Below are 12,791 nucleotides of genomic sequence, written 5' to 3'. Positions count from 1 at the left end.
GCCTGGAGAAAAGCTGCCTTATTAGGGAAAGATTTGGGGGCGTCTGAGAGCAATTCCTCTTTTTCTCTTCTTCCCCCTGATCTGCTCCGGTCTTCTTTTTTAAAAGATTTAGCTGATGTTTCAGTGCCTTTGCAAAACCTCTGCTGCTACTTCCATTTCTTTAGCTCCCTCTGCTGCTAGCTGGAGCTATTCCATCAATCGCTGTTTAGAACGAGGCTCAGTGCAAACTTTAATATCTCCCTAACAATAACCTTTTGTATATTGATCATGCCTCACAATTATTACCTGGACTAAATCCTCAGCTCCGGCATTTCGAGGCTCCTTATACAATGGGGACTGGGTTGTTTTGCAGTATGTATTTTTTTTAATTATGGAATTAAACCCTTAAATATGATCTGGCAGTTAAGGACTATTGATTTCAGTCTTTCTTAGATGTGCCAAAAGTCATCCCTTGCCATTTTTTGTTCACCCAAGGCTCACAAGATTTAGCATATCATTCGTTGCAAGATGATGAGGGTACTGGAAACTAAAACATACAAAGAATGGCTGTAGGAGCTAGGCATGGCTGATCTAGTGAAGAGAAGGACCAGGGGAGACATGATAGCATATTTGAGGGGATGCCACAGAGAGAAAGGGGAGTGTCAAGCTATTCTCCAAAGCACCTGAAGACCAGACAAGGAATAACGGATGGAAACTGACCAAGGAGAGATTCAACCTAGAAACAAGGAGAAATTTTCTGACAGGGAGAACAATCAACCCATGGAACAGAAGTTGTCTTCAGAAATCATGGGAGCTTCATTCCTGGAGGCTTTCAAGAAGAGACTGGGCTGCCATCTGTCAGAAATGGTGTAGAGTCTCCTGCTTGGGCAGGGGGTTGGACTAGATGACCTACAAGATCCCTTCCAACTCTGTTAATCTGTGAGGCATTCCAGACCAGGAGGAAAAATATTTAAGTTACCAGTTTCTGTCTCTGACTGAATCCCTCTGAAGTCCAGGCTCTGCAATTCTGCACGACACATCGAGCCATGAATGGTGGTTTACAAAACGAATGTCTGAATTCCTACAGCCTAAGCTAGCAGGTTGTGAGAACCTGGCCTAAGAAAGTTAAAAAAAAAACCATTCAGCTTAACTTAAAGAAAATACTCCTTGTCTAATCGATAAAAGGTCAGGCTCCTAAAAGCACCCATAAATAAATAATCTGTCCAAAGTTGAGCTGCAGAAGCTGGGCTGGAGCAGGCCATTACAGGAGAACAGGCAGGCATTTCCACAGCTGAAGTCCATCTTCTAATTAGGCAGTGCTTCTTTCTCAACCTCAGCATTGAGAGAATGGAATGCTGAGTGGGATTCTGGGAGTTGAAGTCCACCCATCTTAAAGTTGCTGAGGTGGAGAAAACCCTGACCTCTAGCATTATAAGGTGGAGAGTCATTGATTTCATGGGTCAATATCCTCCTTCTCTCTCCAAGAAGAAATAGCTTTGATTTATTTTCACCGTGGAACTATCTGGATTCAACCAGCCAAGCTCATTTAAGGGCTGCTTCATTGGCCAACCTAGACCACAGGCAATATAGGAGTTTTCCTGAGGACTTTGTTCTTGGGTGGCAGGGGATTGGTTTACTGGGCTCCCATGGTTTCCCCGATTGGTCCAGAACAATGTTTCTCCACCCATCTTAAAGAAACAAGGGTCAAGGGAGGAGGATGCTAGGAGTGGGTAGCATTTTAATTATAGAACTTTGCATTTTCCCCTCAGAAAATTAAGACCAAGCCACTGCACACCTGTGTGTCAACTACCAGAGACCTCCCATCTGAAGTTCTCCTAGGAAACGAGAGAAATAGAACTGCCTCATGTTGACTATCAAATGTTTAACTATTTCTTTTTAGAAGTAACAGATTGGTGCTTATTGTATTGACAGATTCTTTTGCATCATTTCAAAGGGATGGGTTGATTCTCTCTCTCTCCCTCCCTCCCTCTCTCGGAGTGGAGTGGAGTGGAGTGGAGTGGAGTGGAGTGGAGTGGAGTGGAGTGGAGTGGAGTAGAGTAGAGTAGAGTAGAGTAGAGTAGAGTAGAGTAGAGTAGAGTAGAGTAGAGTAGAGTAGAGTAGAGTAGAGTAGAGTAGAGTAGAGTAGTTGGAAGGGACCTTGGAGGTCTTTTAGTCCAACCCCCTGCTTAGGCAGGAAACCCTACACCACTTCAGACAAATGGTTGTCCAATCTCTTCTTAAAGACTTCCAGTGTTGGAGCATCCACAACTTCTGGAGGCAAGCTGTTCCACTGGTTCATTGTTCTCACTGTCAGGAAATTTCTCCTTAGTTCTAGGTTGCTTCTCTCCTTGATTAGTTTCCACCCATTGCTTCTTGTTCTGCCCTCAGGTGCCTTGGAAAATAGTTCATCTCCTTCTTCTTTGTGGCAACCCCTGAAATATTGGAAGATTTTTGAGAATTTTGAGAATTTTATTAGAATTTGTAGGCCGCCCTTTTCCCTGAGGGGACTCAGGGCGGCTCACACAAAAACTAGGAAGGGGGAATACAGACATTAGGACAAAACATGTAATAAAATAGCAAGCAACATACATTCATCATTCGGGAGGGGTAACTATCCTATCCCCAGGCCTGACGGGCGAGCCAGTTCTTCAAGGCTATGCGGAAGGCTTGGACGGATGCTATCATGTCGCCCCTAGTCCTTCTTTTCATGAAACTAGACATACCCAGTTCCAGCAACCGTTCTTTTTATGACCTTCAGAAAAACTCCATGAAGTAGTCACAGCTGTAAACAACCATGTTCACACAACTTAACTTCCCCAAGAAAACTTGTCCAGGAAATGGTTCATACGTCTCTCCCCAAAAGCATACAAGCCAAGTTGGCTAGTTCAGACCTCTTTGGGTTCATCGTTTCTCCATGACTATTGATTCTTTTCTCATTTTTAATCTGCCCAAGCTTGAGTCAAGAAGTTGGAGTTGGTTCCTACTCAGCTTCCACCAGCATTTCTCTCTTTTCCTCCCAAGCAAACCAAATCATTCAGGGGAATCTGTTGAACACAGTAAGAGGAAACAACCTCTCTCTCCCCTCCAAACTCGTTGTTGTTGTTGTTGTTGTTGTTGTTGTTGTTGTTGTTACCTTGTTTTAATTTCTGTACATTTTAATTCACTTTTATATTTATAATATATATAAAGACAAGCAGGCCTTTTTGTGTTTCTACAGCTAAATGTCTCTGGCCTCTGTAAGATATAAAAGAAAGAGAGAGAAAGAAAGAAAGAGAGAAAGAAAAAATAAAGAAAAAGAAAAGAGAGAGAGATGAAGAGAGAAAGAAAGAGAAAGAAAGAAAAAAGAAAGAGAGAAAGAAAGAAAGAAAGAAAGAGAAGGAGAAAAAGGAAGAGAAAAAAGAAAGAAGAAAGAAAAGAAAAGAAGAAAGGAAAGGAAAGGAAAGGAAAGGAAAGGAAAGGAAAGGAGGAGGAGGAGGAGGAGGAGGAGGAGGAGGAGGAGGAGGAGGAGGAGGAGGAGGAGGAGGAGGAGGAAACATTTTGGTGAGAGAATAAAGGGCAAACTTGGTTGGGTTCAAGGTTACAGAATCAGGTTAAAAGATCTGCAAAAGTTGAAGACTAGAGTTTAAATACATGACATTGATATAAGTTATCTTTCACATGTATTATTCCCATTAATTATACAACACCCCTATAGGATGGGCTGTGTTGTTATGTTCATACTTATGCTACAAATAGTCCTCGACTTATGACCATCATTGAGTCCAAAATTTACCTTGTTAAGTGAAACAATTGCCAAGTGAATTGTGTCCCTTTTTATGACCTTTCTTGCCACAGTTGTTAAGGGAACCACAGCAGTTGTGAAGTTAAACCTGGTTGTTAAGTAAATCTTGCTTCCCCATTGACTTTGTCCGTCAGAAGGTTACGAAAAGGGAACATGTGTCCCCAGGACATTGCAACCGTCTTAAATATGAGACAGTGGGCAAGAGACTGAATTTTGATCACCTGACCATGGGGATGCTGCAAAGGGTGACAAATGGTCATGTCACTTCCTTCTGTGCAGTTCTTAGCACTAGCAGTAGCACTTAGACTTATATACTGCTTCACAGTGCTTTTACAGCCCTCTCTAAGCGGTTTACAGAGTCAGCCTCTTGACCCCAACAATCTGGGTCCTTATTTTACCCACCTCGGAAGGACAGAAGGCTGAGTCAACCATGAGCCAGTCAAGATCGAACTGCTGGCAATTGGCAGAGTTAGCCTGCAATACAGCATTCTAACCACCAGGGAGAAAGGGAGGGAGGGAGGGAGGGAGGGAGGGAGGGAGGGAGGGAGGAAGGAAGGAAGGAAGGAAGGACGGACGGAAGGAAGGAAGGAAGGAAGGAAGGAAGGAAGGAAGGAAGGAAGGAAGGAAGGAAAATAGCAATAGCACTTAGACTTATATACCATGTCACAGTGCTTTTACAGCCCTCTCTAAGTGGTTTACAGAGTCAGCAAATTGTCCCCAACAATCAGGGTCCTCATTTTACCCACCTCAGAAGGATGGAAGGCTGAGTCAACTTTGAGCTGGTCAAGATCGAACTATTGAGCTGCTGGCAGTCAGCAGAAGTAACTTGCAGTACTGCATTCTAACCACTGCAACAAAGGGCAGGCTCCATTACCATCATACATCACTGACTCTCTGTAATCATTCTGCAGTGCTCCATTGCCTTCGAAAGCAAGTCCAGCTAAAACAATCGGCCTGAGAGAGATTTCTTTTTCCTGATCAATAAAAGCCACTCTCACATACTTTTTTTTTACCTTTGCAAAGGGCGCAACTACCGGGATCAAATGAAAAGTTGGCAGTCCTCCCCACACACCCATCAAAACTGCAGAGAGAGTTAATCAATCTACCAGGGGTACTTTGGTGGGGTTGTCAAAAGAAAACATTTATTTCAGATCCTCCACGCACATCTGCATGGATGAAAACATGTATTTTCGCCTTTTGCTTTTGCTTCTGTGAGTTTCTGCCTCGAAGCTCTCTATTGCATTGTCCTGATTACTTTTTAAAAGCCAATAAATATTTCATTAGCGGTTATTAGATTGCTTTACAGTTGACAAGTGGAGATATCAACCCGGGCTGGATTAGATTCAGGTAACAGGAGCTTACACTGCCATACTTTGATTTCATATGCCTGTATTAATAGCAATAGCACTTAGACTTATATACCACTTCATAGTGCTTTACAGCCCCTCTCTAAGCTGTTTACAGAGTCGGCCTCTTGCCCCCCAACAATCTGGGTCCTCATTTTACCCACCTCAGAAGGATGGAAGGCTGAGTCAACCTTGAGCCAGTCAGGATCGAACTGCTGGCAATTGGCAGAGTTAGCCTGCAATACAGCATTCTAACCACCGGGAAGGGTGGGTGGGAGGGAGGGAGGGAGGGAGGGAGGGAGGGAGGAAGGAAGGAAGGAAAATAGCAATAGCACTTAGACTTATATACCACTTCACAGTGCTTTACAGCCCTCTCTAAGCGATTTACAGAGTCAGTCTCTTGCCCCCAATAATTTGGGTCCTCCTTTTACCCACCTCAGAAGGATGGAAGGCTGAGTCAACCTTGAGCCTGGTGAGATTCGAACTGCCAAACTGCAGCCAGCAGTCAGCTGAAGTAGCCTGCAGTACTACACTCTAACCACTGCACCACCTTAGCTCTTAATACTCATTTCTTCCTCTTTTGGGGAAACTAAGGCAGAGATTAGCAATCTTTTTAGTCCCCATAGTTATCAGAGGGTTAAAGTATATATACCAGGTGGGGAACAACTATGGCAACTTTACGACTTGCGGACTTCTACTCCCAGAATTACCCATGAACTCTCTGCCTCCACACAGAGCCCTCATCAGAGTCTTCCCCAGACTCCAAGACTGGCCCATGTTCCTCCCCAAATTCCTCACTGTCTGAGTCTGCCACCAGCTCTGCTGGCCGCTGGTGGGCCACAAGAGAGACTTGCTGTTGTACCCTCCAAAACTGAATCTTTCATCCTTGAAAAATCCCTGTCTGTCCCACAACACACACACACACTCAACTCCAAAATTATCGACTCATCCAGGTCAAAAGATGTTGATCTCGCCAGTTGCTTCTCCTAGGGTGAGTATGTTCCTTTCTCACTGAGCTCATTGCTGCTCGGAGAAATAATGACTTCCCACCGGGAGATGCGAGATCTTCAGAAAAGGAATAAAACAGCTTCTTCTCTCCACAGGCTGTGAGTTCCTCTTCATTTCCATCTGGAGATGCTGCCGAGCACAGACCCAACCGGTTGGGATGATGGCTTGAAGCTGCGGTCATGCTCAGTGCCCACAGAAGGAGAGGAAATGAAAGATGTCCTTAGCTCTATAACTCCCCGGCGTCGAATCCTGAACTCATAGAATCGCCGAAGTGAAACAGACCACAGCTCTCTGGTTTCACCCTTGTGGATGAACATTTCAATCATCCATGAAAAAGTGCCCGCCCTTCCTCTTCTTCAAAACTTCCAGAAGTTCAACTTCTCACAAAATTTCAACCAAATTATGTTCCCTGGCAGCCTTCAAATGTTAAAGAAACTCTTAGAAGCAAAAGAAGGAATCTTTTCCATGGTGTACCAATCCAGGAATCTGAGTGCTGGTTAAATCTTGCTGTGATTGCATAAAAGTCCAACCCGTCTTCTCTTCCTCCTTCTCCTTCCTTCCTTCCATCTCCTTCCTCCAGCCCTCTCCCTCTTTCTCTTTGTTTTTTCTTTCTTTCTTTCTCTTTCTTTCCTTTTCTCATTCTTGTTCTCTTTTCCTCCCTCCCTTCCTTTCTTTCCTTTCCCTTCCTCCAGCTCTCTTTCTCCTTTCTTTCTCTCTCTTTCTCTTTCCCACCCTTCCTCCCTTTCATTCCCTTCCCTACTTCCTTCTTTTCTTTCCCTTTCCTCCAGCCCTCTCCCTCTTTCTCTTTGTTTTTTCTTTCTTTCTCTTTCTTTCCTTTTCTCATTCTCGTTCTCTTTTCCTCCCTCCCTTCCTTTCTTTCCCTTCCCTTCCTCCAGCTCTCTTTCTCCTTTCTTTCTCTCTCTTTCCCTTTACCACCCTTCCTCCCTTCCCTTCTCTTCCCTACTTCTTTCCTTTCCTTTCTTCCTTCCCTTCCCTCCAGCTCTCTCCCTCTCTTTCTTTCTCTCTCTCTTTCCCTCCCTCCCTCCCTTCCTTTCCCTTCCCTACTTCTTTCCTTCCTTCCCCTTCCTCCAGCTCTCTCTTTCTCTTTCCCTCCCTTCTTTCCTTCCTTCCCAGTTTGCTGAAAAAGGAATGACTTTTAAGGAAATCATCCTGAATGGAAAATGATGGCATTGCTTTTACGGAAATACAAGTTAAGAGGGCCAGATGTGAATTTCTCACTTTCCTTGTGCCATCATCCTTTCAACAATTCGCATCCCCCCAGCTTTCCAGACTCCTATGAATTTAGAGTAATAGAAAAATCTGTTCCCAAAAGTAATGACAGCAATAACCCAGCAAGGAAGTTAGGTCAAAGAACATCACCCAGAGAAATTCAAAGTAAAATTTGAAAGCATCCAAAGACTTGAGATGGAATAAAAGTTTCTTTGATGGGAGAAAGAACTCTTAGAAAGAAATTTCTCAGCCTAATATGAACCACCTCTATTGGATGATCCAACTAATGACAAGTGGTAGAACTTTAGAATTGGCAATGAAGATATTAAAGTCACCGCAATATAAAAAAGATGTTTGGACACCAGAAAGAGAGCAGAGAAGAGCAACAAAGATGACTTGGGGGCTGGAGGCTAATACTTATGAAGAACAATGGATTAGATTAGATTAACAGAGTTGGAAGGGACCTTGTAGGTCATCTAGTCCAACCCCCTGCCCAAGCAGGAGACCCTATACCATTTCTGATAGATAGCAGTCCAGTCTCTTCCTCAAAGCTTCCAGTGATGAAGCTCCCACAACTTTCAAAGGCAACTTCTGTTCCATGGGTTGATTGTTCTCATTGTCAGAAAACGTCTCCTTATTTCCAGGTTGAAGCTCTCCTTGGTCAGTTTCCATCCATTATTCCTTGTCTGGCTTTTTGGTGCTTTGGAGAATAGCTTGACCCCCTCCTCTCTGTGGCAGCCCCTCAAGTATTGGAAAACTGCTATCCTGTCTCCCCTGGTCCTTCTCTTCATTCAACTAGACATACCCAGTTCCTGCAACCGTTCATCCTATGTTTTAGCCTTCAGTTCCCTAATCATCTTGGTTGCTCTTCTCTGCACTCTTTCTAGAGTCTCAACATCTTTTTTTATAGTAGTAGATTCTATGGTGGTGGTGCAATGTAGGATTTTATAGGTACCCAACCAGCACCTTAAATCCCACTCATTGCAGAAATTGGTTCTGTCTAGTCTAGTGAAAAGAAGGATTAGAGAGGACATGATAGCAGTCCTTGAGAGGCTCCTACAAAGATGACTGGGTCAATCTATTTTTCCATTCTATTTTACTACTGCAACGTGCTCTACATGGGGCAGCCCTTGAAGAGCATTCGGAGACTTCAGCTTGTCCAGAATGCAGCCGCGCGAGCAATCGTGGGTGCACCTCGGTTCACCCACGTAACACCTATCCTCCGCGAGCTTCACTGGCTACCTATTGGTCACCGGATACGCTTCAAGGCGCTAGTCGTCACTTATAAAGCCCTTCATGGTATTGGACCTGGGTACTTGAGAGACCGCCTGCTGCCAATCACCTCCACTAGACCGATTAGATCCCACAGATTAGGCCTCCTCCGAATTCCATCCACTGGCCAATGCCGACTGGCGACTACCCGGAGGAGGGCCTTCTCTGTGGCTGCTCCGACCTTCTGGAACGAACTCCCCATGGAGATTTGAACCCTCACCACCCTCCAGGCCTTCCGCAAAGCCCTTAAAACCTGGCTGTTCCGACAGGCCTGGGGCTAAAGAGCTGTTGCCCCCGTCTCGAATGGTATGACTGTTGTGTATTTTTAAATTATGTATTGTTATGTTTCGTCTTTCATTTTCTGTCTGTAACCCCCTTCCCTGATTTGAATTGTGAGCCGCCCTGAGTCCCTTTCGGGGGGAAAGGGCGGCATATAAATATAATAAAATAAAATAAAATCCGAAGCACCAGAAGGCAAGGCAAGAAACAATGGATGGAAACTAATCAAGGAGAGAAGCAACCTAGAACTATGGAGAAATTTCCGAATGGTGGGAAGAATAAACCACTGGAAGGCCTGGCCGTCAGAAGCTATGGGTGCCTCATTGCTGGGGGCTTTTGATTAGGAACTTCTTTAAAAAGGTATAGGGTCTCCTGCTCGAGCAGGAGGTTGGATTAGTAGACCTCTAGGGCACCTTCCAATTCTGTTATTCTATGTTCTAAAGGGTGCAAAGCTTCTGCCTGTTAGGCTCAACCATCAATCGTAAAGCACCAAGCATTAAAGAAATACAGTGTAGAGTAGAACTTGGTAGAGCCGTGAAGGCATTCAAAAAGATATTCAAGTGATATGATGTCTCTATAACAGTGGTGGGATTCAACCAGCTCACACCTATTCAAGAGAACCAGTTGTTAACTTTCTAAGCTGTTCGGAGAACCGGTTGTTGGAAGAAATCTCCTTTTGTTTTGTCCCATTTACAAGGCTAATCCCATAAGGAAGGCAGGAAGGAAACATTCTGGTGTTGTTTCTAGCCTAATCTTTATTGCCCTGCTTACAGAAACCGCCTCTCCTGTTAACCCTGATTACATTGTAACAGCTAAGTTGAAGCGCCCATCGACCTGAGTGACATTGAATTGGCCACACCCACCCAGTCACATGACCACTGAGTCCTGCCTACCCAACTGATCATTAGGGCAGAGAACTGGTTGTTAAATTATTTGAATCCCACCACTGCTCTATAAGTACAAATATCTGAATTGTGCAAGGTATGGTATTCCCTATGGCATTCTAGGGGAAGTGGTGACTCAGTGGCTAAGATGCTGAGTTTGTCGATCAGAAAGGTCAGCAGTTCAGCAGTTCGAATCCCTAGCGCCACGTAATGGAGTGAGCTCCAGTTACTTGTCCCAGCTTCTGCCAACCTAGCAGCTCGAAAACACATTAAAAAATGCAAGTAGAAAAATAGGGACCACCTTTGGTGGGAAGGGAACAGTGTTCCATGCTCCTTCGGCGTTTAGTCATGCCAGCCACATGACCACGGAGACATCATCAGACAGCGCTGGCTCTTCGGCTTTGAAACAGAGATGAGCACCGCCCTCTAGTCGGGAACAACTGGCACGTATGTGCAAGGGGAACCTTTACCTTTTATGTTATGGCACTCTGTGGAAGTGAAAGTTGACTAAGCAAGAGAGGAAGAGTATTGGCACTTTTGAACTTTGGGGAAGACCGCCGAGAAGCCCATGGACAGCCAAGCAAACAAATCCATGGGTCACCAAACAAAATCAGTCCAGAGTTCTAATCCCAGCCACAAATGACCAGGCTCAAATTATCCTTCTTCAGACACATTGAACGAAGACCCAGCTCTCTGGAAAAGACTTCGATGCTGGGAAAGGTGGAAGGAAAGAGGGACCAGTAGCAAGAAAGATGGACTCGGTTACAGTGGCGATGGGGCCACTATTAGAAGACTTGAAAGACCATAGGGATAGATCCTATGGAGAGAGAGAAAATTATTACTTTTCTAGGCTTTTCTACACTAAGAGGCAAAACGTAGATTTGCAGGCTAACAAATTTGCAGACAAATTCCTTGGGTGTTCAATCACACTTGGCCAATAAAGTATTCTATTCTATTCTATTCTATTCTATTCTTGTCTTGTCTTGTCTTGTCTAGTCTAGTCTAATCTGTTCTAGAGAAAAGAAGCAATAGTCATGGAGACACGATGAACCCAAAGATGTCTGATCTAGCCAACTTGGCTTGTATGCTTTTGAGTGGGACGTATGAATCTTTTCCTGGGCAAGCTTGCTTGGGTCAGTTAAGTTGTGTGAACATGGTTGTTTTCAGCTGTGATTATTTCATGGAGTTTTTGTGAAGATCATATGAAGAATAGTTGCAGGAACTGGGTATGTCTAGTCCAATGAAAAGAAGGAGTAGGGGAGACATCATAGCAATGTTCCAATATCTCGGGGGCTGCCACAAAAAAGAGGGAGTCAAGCTATTCTCCAAAGCACCTGAAGGCAAGACAAAAAGCAATGGGTGGAAACTAATCAAGGAGAGAAACAACTTAGAACTAAGGAGAAATTTTCTGACAGTTAGAACAATTAATCAGTGGAACAGAAGTTGCCTCCAGAAGTTGTGAATGCCCCAACACTGGAAGTCTTTACAAAGATGTTGGATAGCCATTTGTCTGAAATAGGATTTGGTTTACAGTATAGGGTTTCCTGCCTAAGCAGGGGGTTGGTCTAGAAGACCTCCAAGGTCACTTCCAACTCTTCTCTTCTATTCCATTCCATTCTCACAGGTTGAGATCTGTCAACAATTCCTCCCGAAGGAGTGACTACAAATCCAACCGTTGAGGGGGGGGTCCCAACTGTTTCTTACTCCCCTTCCTTTCTTTTCTCGTGGTCTCTTCTCCTGGCCATATGTCTACTGCATTTTCGTATTTTGCCATCTGTGTCGACCACTTCCAAATAAAGTACTGACGGTTCCAGCTCTTTAGTTGCATTCATCATTAGATTTCATGCTAGGAACAAACTTCAAAGCTTGTGTCAGCAACAGCTGCTGTGCATTGAAATCAACTGATCTGTATTGCAAAGGAACTTCTCTGAAGGCAAACTCTGAAAGAATGCTTTTTGGCTTTTCCTGCTGCTGTTCTTGCAGCAAAAGCGAGAAAATTTCAGTCAAACGGGCCTGATGTCAGTTGGTTGAAAGCTTCCAGTGGAGAAGCAGAACTGTGAAGAGCCCATCCTTGCTTGTGACATTTCTTTCAATAGATTGATTGATCGATCAATCAATTAGAGTAGAGCTGGAAGGGATCTCGGAGGTCTTCTTGTCCAATCCCCTGTTCAAGCAAGAGACCCTAGAACAGTGGTGGGTTCAAATAATTTGACAACCGGTTCTCGGCCCTAATGATTTCATCCAACAACCAGTTCACCTAACTGGTCATCCCGAAGTGGTACGAACCGGCTGAATCCCACCAGTGCCCTAGAACCATGTTGGCAAACCTATAGCAGGTGTCCCAGCGGTGGCATGCAGAGCCCTATCTGTAGCAATAGCAATAGCAATAGCAGTAGACTTATATACCGCTTCATAGGGCTTTCAGCCCTCTCTAAGCGGTTTACAGAGAGTCAGCATATTGCCCCCAACAATCTGGGTCCTCATTTTACCCACCTCGGAAGGATGGAAGGCTGAGTCAACCCTGAGCCGGTGAGATTTGAACCGCTGACCTGCTGATCTAGCAGTAGCCTGCAGTGCTGCATTTAACCACTGCGCCACCTTGGCTCTGTAGGCACACGCACTATCGCCAGCTGCTCTTCTGGTTTCTGGTATGGCCAACTAGTCTTCACGGCATCCAAGCACTGGAAAACAGCCTGAAAACAAAACCCAGCCAAAACCCAGGCCAATTTTGGGGCCACTTCTGGGCCTTTTCTAGGCTATTTTAAGGCCATTTTTGGGCCTTTTTCAGGGCATCTCTGACCTGAAAAAGGTGTGAAAACAGCCCCAAAATTGTGCCCTCCAGCCAGCTGGTCTTCCAGTTTCCAGTGCTCCAGCATACACACATGCATGCACATTCTGGTTTGGACCTTTGGAGCTGAAAAGGTTCACCATCCCTGCCCTAGAACATTCCAGACAAGTGGCTGTCCACTCTCTTCTTAAAAGTGGTGAAGCACCCACCACTTCTGGCTGGAA

This window comes from Thamnophis sirtalis, unplaced genomic scaffold, assembly GCF_051295495.1.
Source record: "Thamnophis sirtalis isolate CommonGarterSnake01/CBP01778 unplaced genomic scaffold, rThaSir2_p1.2 scaffold_14, whole genome shotgun sequence".
In the NCBI taxonomy this organism is placed as follows: domain Eukaryota; kingdom Metazoa; phylum Chordata; class Lepidosauria; order Squamata; family Natricidae; genus Thamnophis; species Thamnophis sirtalis.
The sequence above is the reverse complement of the archived record's forward strand: the minus strand, read 5'-3'. Positions refer to the sequence as shown.